Source organism: Felis catus, chromosome X (genome assembly GCF_018350175.1).
Source record: "Felis catus isolate Fca126 chromosome X, F.catus_Fca126_mat1.0, whole genome shotgun sequence".
Lineage (NCBI taxonomy): Eukaryota > Metazoa > Chordata > Mammalia > Carnivora > Felidae > Felis > Felis catus.
Window position 1 is genome coordinate 55,155,026 of NC_058386.1, and position 12,935 is coordinate 55,167,960.

Here is a 12,935-nt window from a genome sequence, read left to right on the forward strand (position 1 = left end):
CTCCAAGACCCCTTGTAACCAACCAAGACTGTGTTAGGTGATATAGGGGGTAAGAGAAACTAAATAGTAAGGAAAAAAAAGAGAGTCCAAAATATATATGAGAATAAAATACTACAAAAGAAGCAAGTAGCAAAGAATAAAAGTTAGTATATAATTAGGGGCCAAAGTGAGACACATCTAACTTAGTATCACTGTAGGAGTTAAGAGAAGGAGGGTGGGCAGCTATAGTTAGAAAGTATTTGGAAAGACAGGAGAAAAGCAAGACAGCATTCCAGGCAAGAAGTACAGCATGTATAAAGCACATATAAAAAACAATAAAGCACATAGATAAATGTATACCAGCTTGGCCAGCCAGGAATCTAGCATTTTCCCCACCCCTAGTTTGAAAGCAAAAAACTCTAAGGGCTGGAAGGGATACTTTTTTCCCAATATATGAAGTTTATTGTCAAATTGGTTTCCATACAACACCCAGTGCTCATCCCAAAAGGTGCCCTCCTCAATACCCATCACCCACCCTCTCCTCCCTCCCATCCCCCATCAACCCTCAGTTTGTTTTCAGTTTTTAAGAGTCTGTTATGCTTTGGCTCTCTTCCACTCTGACCTCTTTTTTTTCTCTTCCCTTCCCCCAAGGGTTTCTGTTAAGTTTCTCAGGATCCACATAAGAGTGAAACCATATGGTATCTGTCTCTGTATGGCTTATTTCACTTAGCATAACACTCTCCAGTTCCATCCATGTTGCTACAAACAGCCATATTTCATTCTTTCTCATTGCCACGTAGTACTCCATTGTGTATATAAACCACAATTTTTTTATCCATTCATCAGTTGATGGACATTTAGGCTCTTTCCATAATTTGGCTATGGTTGACAGTGCTGCTATAAACACTGGGGTACAAGTGCCCCTATGCATCAGCACTCTTGTATCCCTTGGGTAAATTCCTAGCAGTGCTAGTGCTGGGTCATAGGGTAGGTCTATTTTTAATTTTCTGAGGAACCTCCACACTGTTTTCCAGAGTGGCTGCACCAATTTGCATTCCCACCAACAGTGCAAGAGGGCCCCGTTTCTCCACATCCTCTCCAGTATCTATAGTCTCCTGATTTGTTCACTTTGGCCACTCTGACTGGCATGAGGTGATATCTGAGTGTGGTTTTGATTTATATTTCCCTGATGAGGAGCGACGTTGAGCATCTTTTCATGTGCCTGTTGGCCATCTGGATGTCTTCTATAGAGAAGTGTGTATTCATGTTTTCTGCTCATTTATTCACTGGGTTATTTGTTTTTCGGGTGTCGAGTTTGGTGAGCTCTTTATAGATTTTGGATACTAGCCCTTTGTCTGATATGTCATTTGCAAATATCTTTTCCCATTCCGTTGGTTGCCTTTTAGTTTTGTTGGTTGTTTCCTTTGCTGTGCAGAAGCTTTTTATTGGAAGGGATACTTTAAACTAGCCCTTTATCACTGTCCTCATTTTACAGATGAAATCACACACACACACACACACACACACACACACACACACACACACCAAAACAAACAAACAAACAAACAAAAACAAAAACAAAAAGAAAACAAAACAAAGAGCTCCAAAGAAGGAAAGGGATTTCCCTGAAATCACCATCAGTCTCATCAGAGTAGAGCCTGTAATCACTAATGTTCTAATCCCTAGTCACTCTCCTTGCTTAAATTCTCTTTAGGGGTTTCCTATCATTTATAGGATAGGACCAACTCTTCAAAGTTGCAACTTGATGCCTGTTTCTAATCCCAATGCACAGCTTGGACTCTGAAGCTGATCTGGGTTTGAATCCTAACACTACCACATAGCTGTGCAACAGTGTTAGTAACCTAACCTCTCTGGGATTCAATTTTTCCACATGCAAAAATAGTATCCACCTTAGAGGGAAGTTGCATAGAGCTAAATTGCTTTAGCATGGTATCCTGGAAATACTGCATCAGAAAGATCTGATGTTATTGTTACCTCTACAGGAGGCTCCATTCAGGCTCTGCTGACCTTTGACACTCTTGATATATTACACTGCTTAGATTAACAACATGGCTGTACCATGTTGTTACATGCCACTCCTTCTGCTTAGAACGTCTCCTTCTTCCCGGATCTAAAGAATGTCTATCCTTTGAGATACACTTCAGATGACATATCCTTCAGAGCTATCACAGCCCATTTTCTTCTTGATTGATACCATTGGCAAGCAAGTATGTTACGATTTTCTGTTTTTTTTTAATCTGCCTCCTTTACTAGGTGGTAAACAACTTCCAAGTGTGTGTGACTCATACACATCAGGTGCCAATTAATTATTTTTCATGGAAATGAATGCTTCTAGTGCTTTTTCAAATACTACTGGAGGAACCAAATGAAAGGTGAACAGCTGTTTGGTCAGTTTGGCTGTGGGGTGGGGAGGTAAGTCTATGAGACAACCCACCACAAACACTAATTTTCAAAACTCCCTGCTCAGGTAAAGACCCCTGAGAGGTTGACCCCATCAACAGGTTCTTGTTACTAACTGGGTAATTGGGAGGGACAGAATCCTTAGACAAATCCTAATGTTAAGCCAATGACAAAGGCTGGTGAAATTCACATGATGATGAACAGCAACAATGCATAGGCATTTGTTATTGCTGGGCTGGCTATGGGTCCCTTTTAACAGTTTAAATATTTCTACAATTAACCCTCATTTTTTTAATTTTTTTTTACATTTGTTTATTTTTGAGAGACAGAGAGAGACAGAGTGTAAGCAGGGGAGGGGCAGAGAGAGAGGGAGACACAGAATCAGAAGCAGGCTCCAGGCTCTGAGCTGTCAGCAAAGATCCCGACGCAGGGCTCAAAACCACAAACTGTGAGATCATGACCTGAGCCGAAGTCAGACGCTTAACTGACTGAGCCACCCAGGTGCCCCAATTAACCTTTATTTAATGACAGAATTTTTTGAAATGTTAAAATGGAAAAACAACTCTATACAGCCACCAAGAGATACAGAATGGCTAAACCACTAGTAGCAAGGCAAAGACACTCCTGAGAAGATAGCCTCCAACATGTGTGAATGCTTATCTCCTTATGTGAGCTTTGAAAGGAAATGACTTTGGTTGAAGGTGCCAAAGCTTGCTTAATCCTCCCAACTCCAAAAAAGGCAGAGTGTTTTATCTCTGAAGCCTAGGTTCATAGAGGGTAAAGCACTTAATCAAGATCACAGAGTTTGTGAATACATGAAAATACAGGGATTCAAACCTATATTTGTTTGGCCACAAGTCTTACAGTCATTCTATTGCCTCCTACTGCCTGCTTAATTCCTCTCAAGAAATCAAAACCCGTGTGGGGGCCCCTTTAAGCTAAAACCACCTTCTATGTCTCTAAGGGAGGTTGCTGGTGATGTGGGAAACAAAGGGAAATGAAAAATTAAATTTCCTTACTGCCTATTGACAAGTCCTTGAAACATGCAGAGTGATATTCCTCTAGGAACTGAGCGGCTTCAATGATGATATGTTGCTCAGGGAAAAAGGCAATCTTAGCTTAACATTATCCTGACCCCCCAAGGACACTGTAAATCTACTTTAACATATAAAAATTCCTTTGGAATCTTCCTTTATCTCTACCCCCCAAGATATATGTTAGTAACCATCCTCCAAGCATATGGCCCACTGATATACATCTTAAGGGTCTCCTGACTGAATTTTTACTAAACAATAATGAATGACCTTTTCCTAACAGCAGCTAGCCCCTCAAGGTCCTGGAAACCTTGTTTCCAAAATACCTTAGAGACTTATGCTATCCCTGACCCCCCTCCCAACCTGAAGGTACATAATCACTCACTCTTCACAACCCCAGTGCAGCTATTTCTGTCCACAGGTCCTGTCCCTGTGCTTTAATAAAATCACCTTTTTCCACCAAAGACATCTTAAGAATTCTTTTTTGCACCAAAGACGTCTCAAGAATTCTTTTTAGTCATCAGATCCAGACTCCCACCACTCCAAAACCCCATCACTGGTATCCCATTTAGGACATTCTTTTACTTCTTGGCCTTCTTATGATAGGAAAAGATAGGATAAAATAGGCAGAGAGGGAAAGATTAGGACCTCAGGTCCCTGGGTGGGGAAAAACAAATTTTGGAACAATTCTAGGAATGTCTAACTGCAGCAAAACCCCTCGGATATAAGGTCCCTCTTAAGAATGTAACAGATACCACCTACTCCCTCTCATGTTCCCCCCAGGAATTTGACAATCAACATACCTAACTTAAAAAAGTAAACCATAAAACTTATGTTATATGAGGGACAGTCTGACCAGTCTGACTCCTTACACAATAGAACTGAACCAATCAGGAATGGACAACCCAGCACCTAGAGTTGTCAAGCCAATAACGATGAGACCTGAGAAGAAAGGGGGAAGGGAAGGGAGGTGACCAGAACCCTATAAAACAAGGACATCCCCTCTCTGTAAAGACAGTTTTAAGAATATTCTTCTTTCCTAATGTTATACCCTAATAAACTTTGGCCTGCTGCTCATTTTGTGTTCACCTCTTCATTCTTCAAAGTGGCGAGACAATGAACCCTGGGTATTGACATAAAAAATCCCACAACACTATAAGATTTGGAAGATAACCTATTTCTGGGTAGATTTCTTTGCATTTGACATATTTCCTTTGATTATACATTTTGAGAACCATTAAGGGGCATAAGTCACACCCCAAACCATAAGATGAATAAAACCAAAAGGGCACTGTGAGTAGTGAATTAGTTTGTGATATGATTTGACAGCAAATAAACCTTAAATTCTCTAGTCCACATGGGCTAAAAACAATGGGTACAAATTCTTGAACATCAATATTTTTTTAAAAAGTGGATATCAGAGGGAAGTTGTAAAAAGCTTCCAGTTGAGGGAAAAATAATTTTGATTTGAGAGTCTATAAAATAGAACAACCTTATGATCCAGCAATCCCATTTCTGGAAATATATCCTGATGAGAGAAAAACTCTCTAAAGGCCTATATACAAGGGAAGCCATTTTAGATTTCTTATTTAGCATGAATGTACATAAACTTTGTTAAAATCAGAAGCCTGATTTATGGCTTACCACACATACAATGTACACTTGCTTTCTGAATGAGTAGCATAAAGGAAAACCATCTTGTCCTTGAGATATTGGTCAATGTTCCTACTCCCTATGATGAGGAGAACAAAGGCAAGAAAAACATAGATAAAATTAAATTTTCTTACAACTTGCAGCCCATTGATAAATGCCTGAGACATGCAGAGTGTGAAATTCCTCAAGAAACTCAGGGCTGACTTAATCTTGATGTTCTGCTAGAGACTAAAAGCAACCTTAGCTTGACAATAGTCAGACCTCCAGGATCCTGTTAAGTCTTCTTTAACATATGGAAATCATTTTAGAGACTTCCCTTATTCCTACCCCCCAACTTGAAAGTATATAGTCAATCAATCCTCACAGTCACAGTGCATCTCTTCCTGCCTGGGGGTCTTGTCCCATGCTTTAATGAAAACACCTTTTTGCACTGAAAGTGTCTCAAGAATTCTTTCTTGACCATTTGCTCAGTGGCCCTACATCACCTGTATTCATGATACAACTCATGATTCTTGCCTATCTTCAAAATATATAATATTTTGAGCTTTTGTAAGATGTAAAAAACTATATAGCCTTGTAAAAACTGTTAATTTTCTGGAGCATTTTCTTCCTTGTGAAGACTATGTTTCCTGAGCAACTGTCCTTATCTTGGGCTCAAATAAAACTCTATTTCTACTTCTGGAGATTCCTTTTTTAAAGTTTATTTATTTATTTTGGGGGGGGGTTACACACATAGTGGGGAGAGACAGAGAGAGAGAGAGGGAGAGAATCCCAAGCAGTTTGCATGCTTGCGCTGAGCCCAATGCAGGTCTCAATCTCACGACCCTGAGATCATGACCTGAGCCGAAACCAAGAGTCAGACGCTTACACTGACGGAGCCACCCAGGCGCCCCTACATTTAGAGATTCTAAAATGGGGGCGCCTGGGTGGCGCAGTCGGTTAAGCGTCCGACTTCAGCCAGGTCACAATCTCGCGGTCCGTGAGTTCGAGCCGCGCGTCGGGCTCTGGGCTGATGGCTCGGAGCCTGGAGCCTGTTTCCGATTCTGTGTCTCCCTCTCTCTCTGCCCCTCCCCCATTCATGCTCTGTCTCTCTCTGTCCCAAAAATAAATAAAAAAAAAACGTTGAAAAAAAAATTAGAAAGAGATTCTAAAATGTTTGTTCATTTTGCATAGACAATCCAAATGAAATTAAATCACTATCTCAAAAAGATATCTGCACTCCCATTGCAGCATTATTCACAATAGCCAATATTTGGGAGCAACCTAAGTGTCCAACAATAGACAAATAGTTAAATATATACATACAATGGAATGTTTATCAGCCTTAAAAAGCAAGCAAATTCTGCCATTTGCTACAACATGGATGCACCTAGAAAACATGTTAAGTGAAATAATCCAGCCACAGAAAGACAAAATTATCCTGCTTATATGCGGAATCCAAAAATAGTCAAACATAGAAACAGAGAGTAGAATGGTGGTTTCCAGGAACTGCGGGAGGGGGAAATGGGGACATGGTGGTCAAGAGGTGCAATGTTTCAGTTATATAAGATGATTAAGTTCTGGAGATCTAATGTATAGCAATGCGAATAGAATTAACAATACTGTATTGTACACTTGAAATTTGCTAAGAGGGTAAATCTTATGTGTTATCACTACAACAAGAAGTGAAATTATGTGAGTTGATAGATGTTGTGGCAACCATTTCATAACATATATATATGTATATATATATATATATATATATATATACACACACACACACACCAACCATCAAGTTGTATATGTATCTTAAATATATATAATTTTATTTATAATTTCATATATAAATTTTATTTGTCAATTATATGTCAGTAAATATGGAAAACATAAAAACTGAAGAAGTTCATTAAAGCTGGTTTCATCACTTATGTGCTGTGTGAATTTTGGCATATCTTTTTCTATCCTTAGATATCTATTCTCTTGTCTGTAAAATGAGCAAGTTATTAGGTGAACTAAAGAGGCTTCAAGATCTGCCATCTAATGAATCTAAGAAAGCTGTCTCTTGAAAGTAATGGGGAAAAAAGAAAGCCACACATTATGTATCTACTGTTGGAATAACACAGGACAATGTATAAAGTGTGCTTTTCTTCCCCACTCTAAACACCACCACCACCACCATCACCAAAAACCCAAAACAAAAAAAGCACACACAAAAGAAAACCCCAAAACCAAGTATCTCAAAAAAAAAATCAAAAAAAGAACTGGAATAAGAGCAAGCCTCTTGATCCAACCATAGCAAACTTTGAAAAAACAAATGATCTGTTTCCATTAATCAAGAAATTACAAGAAAAAAAGATGAATAAACTTTTGTATTGGGAACATGGTAAAAACATAGAAGCCCTATCCTATATTATATTAAGATTTGGCCTCTGTGTTCATTAGCCCTCTAAGTGCTTATGATACACACAAAAGCTTCAGAACTACTGCTATAGATTGGGGGTCATCAAACTACGGCTGTTGAGCCAAATGTAACCTACCATCTGTTTTGGTAAATAAAGTTTTATTGGAGCATAGCTCTGCCCATTTGTTCACATATTATCAATGGATACTTTAGTACTGCAAAGGTAGAACTGAGTAGTTGTGACAGCATCTATATAATTCACAAAGCCTAAAATACGTACAATCTAATCCTTTGTGGAAAACATTTTCTGACCTCTGTTAAAGATTAAAATAGGTTTAAAAAACATTTCAATAGATACTATGTATGTATAGTATTTGCATCCTGATTCAAGGAAAAACCACATGACATATTTGAGACTACTGGAAATTTGAACACAGAATAAATAATAATATTAAGTAATTATTACTAACTTATGTTTAGGCATGATAATTATATTGTATTTATATGTAAAAATAGTTTTCATTATTTCAATATACATGCTAAAATAGTTATGGATGAAATAATATGATGTCTTGGATTTACTTCAAAATAATACAGGGGAAGGTGGGTAGAGATATAGATGAAACAAGATTGGCTACATCAGTTGGCCACAAAAGTTGATAACTTTTGAAGCTGGGTGATAGACACATGAGGGTTCCTTACACTATTTATTCTATTTCTGTATACACTTGAAATTTTGCATAATAAAAAGGAATTTTTAAGGGACAAGATACTAATAGAGGGAGAGAGTGAGTCAGTGTCTGTCACAAAGTGAGCAGTTTCCATGGGTGCCCTTAAGGTTAGATAGGTTTGGTTTCCTCTATTGATGTTATATTACCTGTAAATTTTTTGCTTTACTTTACTTTTTATTTTCATTTCATTTCTTTTCATTTTTCAACTGTAATTTACTTTAAAAATACTTCAACACAGTCAGTGCAATGTCCTGAATTTCATCAATGTCATCAATTGCAACCACATCATCATTTTATGGATCACTAAGTATGAAAAACAATCAGTTTATTGTCAAACTATATAATATTGTAAAACATTTTAATAGAACCTAAACTCAACAATGAACATCATTTGACCAAAAGACTACAAAATGAGTGGCTATGACCAAGTTCATGCATGTAAAGGTTATGACATTATATCAAAACTGCTCTGCTGCCTGACAACAGTAATTTTAAGAAACTATTGATTCTTTTTTAAAAATGTTTTTAAAATATTTTTAGTGTTTATTTTTTGTGAGAGAGAGAGAGAAAGAGAGACAGACAGAATGAAAGTGGGGTGGGGCAGAGAGAGATGGCGACACAGAATCCGAGGCAGGCTTTGAGCTGTCATCACAGAGCCCAATGCAGGGCTTGAACTCATGAAGTGCAAGATCATGACTTGAGCCAAAGTCAGATGCTTAACTGACTGAGTCACCCAAGTGCCCCAATAAACTATTGATTCTAAGATGCATTTGGAATTCAGGTTACAACTAGAAAAAAAGTGCCCCTTAGAATTGATAAAATTTGATATATGTTTGTTAGTTTTCATGCATACTCTAGGATAGGTTAGTTATAACTGTAGTATTATAATTGTAAATACATGCTTACATACAGTAGGAGTGATTGATTACTATTTTAAAAACTCTAATCAGAAGGCAGAGGGATTACTATAAGCTTCAGACAACTGCACCTCCAATCAACACCAGAGGCTTTTTAAATTAGCATGATTGATGGTAAAGTGATTTCTCATTGCTTAGATGTGTCAAGATACTATATATGGAGTGACTACAAATATTGTATGGACACTACCAAACTTGCATAGATAGGTTAGAAGAATAGAGCAATGGTCGATCATAACATCAGTAGGGTGGACCAACAAATATGCATCTTCAAATGTGATATACCATATGGGACACAACACTGCCTATTATATGTTCTAGTCAAAAAATAGTTAATTTGAATTCAACTAGTCTTTAAATATAATCTCTACTTTAGCAGAAATAAAGGAGATATGGGAATAAGCTGAACAATATGATACTAAAGAAAGTAGACACAAGTAGTAAGGCTCTGCAGGAAAAAATGGTGGATCTAGTCTTATCAATAAGCCAAAGTCAATAAAAAAGGGACTGTGCTAGAATTTTTGAAAATGAAAATAATATATGAGGTAGATATAATGTGTGGCACTCTATGGAGTACTAGATTGAACACACAATCTACACAGGGAATTTTTGGTTCAATGGGAAAATGCTAATATTTCTGAAAAGTAGAAATAGCTGAACTGAAAAAAATAAGTTGCAGAATACCATAATCTAATTTTGGTAAAAAAAATGCAAATTGTGTGTGTGTGTGTGTGTGTGTGTGTGTGTGTGTGTGTGTGTATCAATACACATTCACAGAATGATCTGAAAAAATGCACTAATTATTAATAGCAGTGGTTTTGGATACTGGGGATAAAGAGATTTTACTTTTAATTTTTTTATGTATTTTCTAATCTCTATAATGTACAGTATTGCTTCAGAAGTAACAGACGTGTTATTACAAAAATAAGAATCTAGTAAGCCAAAGAGCCACACCTTTTATTTATTTTTTTTAATTTTTTTTTCAACATTTATTTATTTTTGGGACAGAGAGAGACAGAGCATGAACGGGGGAGGGGCAGAGAGAGAGGGAGACACAGAATCGGAAACAGGCTCCAGGCTCTGACCATCAGCCCAGAGCCCGACGCGGGGCTCGAACTCACGGACCGCGAGATCGTGACCTGGCTGAAGTCGGACGCTTAACCAACTGCACCACCCAGGCGCCCCGAGCCACACCTTATAGAATCATAGCCCAGGCCTATGATTACAAAGTAGTCTTTCATTTGAGCATAGATCACAGGATTTTATTGCCTGACTCCAGTTGTGTTGCTATATTATTTATCTCCATCCAGTGAACATTTGATGCAAATGCAGTCAGAGCATCTGAAAGGAAAGAGAACTGGGACTTCATGGAGTTTATAGAAGAGGTTGTTTTTATGCATGAGTAGCAGAAAAAGGCCTGAGTATCACTTCCATTGTAATATTCCTCTGGTAGTGAGGTTGTGGGGAAGGTAACCTGTAGCATTCTCCTACCTCTGATTAATAGTAACTGTAAGTACTATTCAAAAAGAACTGGATATTTGGGAACCTCATATTGGCTGATGAGAGTTTGTGTCTGTCTGTTATTACCTTAGAAAATGGGTTGGCAGTGGGAATACTTTACAAAGGCAAAGATATAATTATATATAGATTAGCAAAGCAGCGGTTGGCAGGCAGAATAATTATGTGAATTTTAAAAGTACATGGATTTTCCTCTCATGTGTGTATTTCCCTATTAGAATGAAGCCTATTTTTTATTTGAATTTTCCCTACAACTTTTGGCTTATAATGTTTACAAACATACAAAATACTGAAAAAATTTGTATTATGAACATTCATACTGTCATACCTACATTCAATAATTAGCATTTTACTACACGTGTTTTACATCTCTCTATATATTTTTCTAAATCCTTTAAAAGTAAATTGATCAACTCCAAATACCTCAGTATTCACCTCCAAAGAAAAAGTACACAAAGGGCTACACAAAGAGCTAAGTACACAAAGAGCTAAGATGGCAGGGTAGTAGGAGGGCCTTAGGCTTGTCTGGTCCCCTGAACTTAGCTAGATAAATATCAAATCATTCTGAATATCCAAAAATAAATCTGAGTACTAAAAGAACAAACTGCACAATTAGAGGGAGAGAAGAGGACACAACATGAAAGGTAGGAAGTGCACAGACATGATTTGGGGGAGAAGAGGATCGTGGGTGCCCCAGAAGGGAGGGAGCCCTGGTCATGGAGAGAGGAGAGAGAGAGGAATGCATAGGGGATCGCACAAGGAAACATTTCCCCAAAGCTACTCACTGGGAAAATAAGAGGGGCTGATTTTTGTGAGGTTTTACAATCATGGGGCTCAAAGGCTAAAGTTTTAGAAGTGTGTGGCATGGCAAGTGTAGAGGCTAGAAGGCTCTGCAGTGCTACTGTAGAGAAGGAGAGCAAATAGCCTAGAAGGAAGAAAGCCAGATGGGCAGATGACATGATCTGAACATCACCTGGGATGCACTGCTTAGAGATGGTTCCCTGTTTTTGGAGTGCATTTGAAAGAGGTGGCATTGCCTCTGCAGGGATAAAGGGGCCTGAAGGCACCATCTCTCTCATTCTCCTCAGCATAAACTGACTTCAGTAAGCAGCACAGTGCCAACACTAGCAGCATAAACCCCTTACACCAAGCCCCACCTTCTTATGCTAAACAGGTACTGTTTTCTCGGGTAAGTGTGCTGCTGAAGCAGCACAGCTGGCCCCTCACCCAGAAGATCAGCACAACCCCCCCCCCACACACACATACCATGTGTACAGACCATAGAGTTCTGCAAAGATTTAGCTCTAGTGGAAATAGCATCAGGTCTCTTTTAGCAGGCAGACCAGAGCAACCTAGTTAAAACTCACCACATTATGGCCATGGACCAAACACTCCCCACTGCAGGCAAGAGGAAACTCTGCATAGGACTGACTTGAGGGGTAGAGCAGCTATAACACAGCAGCAGAGTGCAAAGCATACTCCAGAGACACTTTCTGAAGCGCCAGACCATGGACGTTATATAACCTCTACTTCATAAAGCCATTACTCTAAGGATCAGGAAACATAACAGGCTTTCTGAACATACAGAAGAAGATAGAGACTTAGACAAAATGCCAAGATGGAAGAATTCATCCCAAAAGAAAGACCAGAAAAGATCATGGCCAGTGATTTAATGCAAACAGATATAAGTAATATGCCTGCTATAGAATTTAAAGGAACAATAATAAGGATACTATCTGGGCTTGAGATAAACATAGAAGACACCAGGGAGTCCCTGACTTCAGAGACAAAGACATACAAACTAATCAGGCCAAAATTTAAAAAAAAAATGCTATAATCGAGATGCAAAACAGACTGATTGTAATGACCACAAGGATGGAAGAAGCAGAAGAATGAATAAGTGATATAGAAGATAAAATTATGGAAAATAATGAAACTGAAAAGAAAAGAGAAAGAAAAATATTGGATCATGAACTTAGGACCCCCACAAAGTGGAATACCACTCATATCATAGGAGTCCAAGGGAAAAAAAAAAGAGGGAAAAAGGGCAGAAGATTTTTGGAGCAATTTATAGCTGAAAACATACCTAATCTTGGGAAAGAAATAGATATCCAAATCCAGGCCTCACAGAGAACTCCCATCAAAACCAACAAAAGCTGGCCAACATGAAGACATATCATAACTATATTTGCAAAATATAGAGATAAAGAAAAAGTCCTAAAAGCAGTAAGACCAAAGAAGTCCCTAACTTACAAAAGAAGACCAATAAGATTAGCAGCAGAACTCTCTGCTAAATTTGGCA

The 12,935-nt window shown here is 38.3% G+C and overlaps 1 protein-coding gene across 6 annotated transcripts in view; it reads right to left on the minus strand.

Annotated features, from left to right (window-relative positions):
• The window catches only part of OPHN1 (oligophrenin 1), a 594,929-nt gene that overhangs the window by 131,900 nt on the left and 450,094 nt on the right, over window positions 1-12,935 (minus strand). The gene's annotated exons all lie outside the window — the stretch shown is intronic.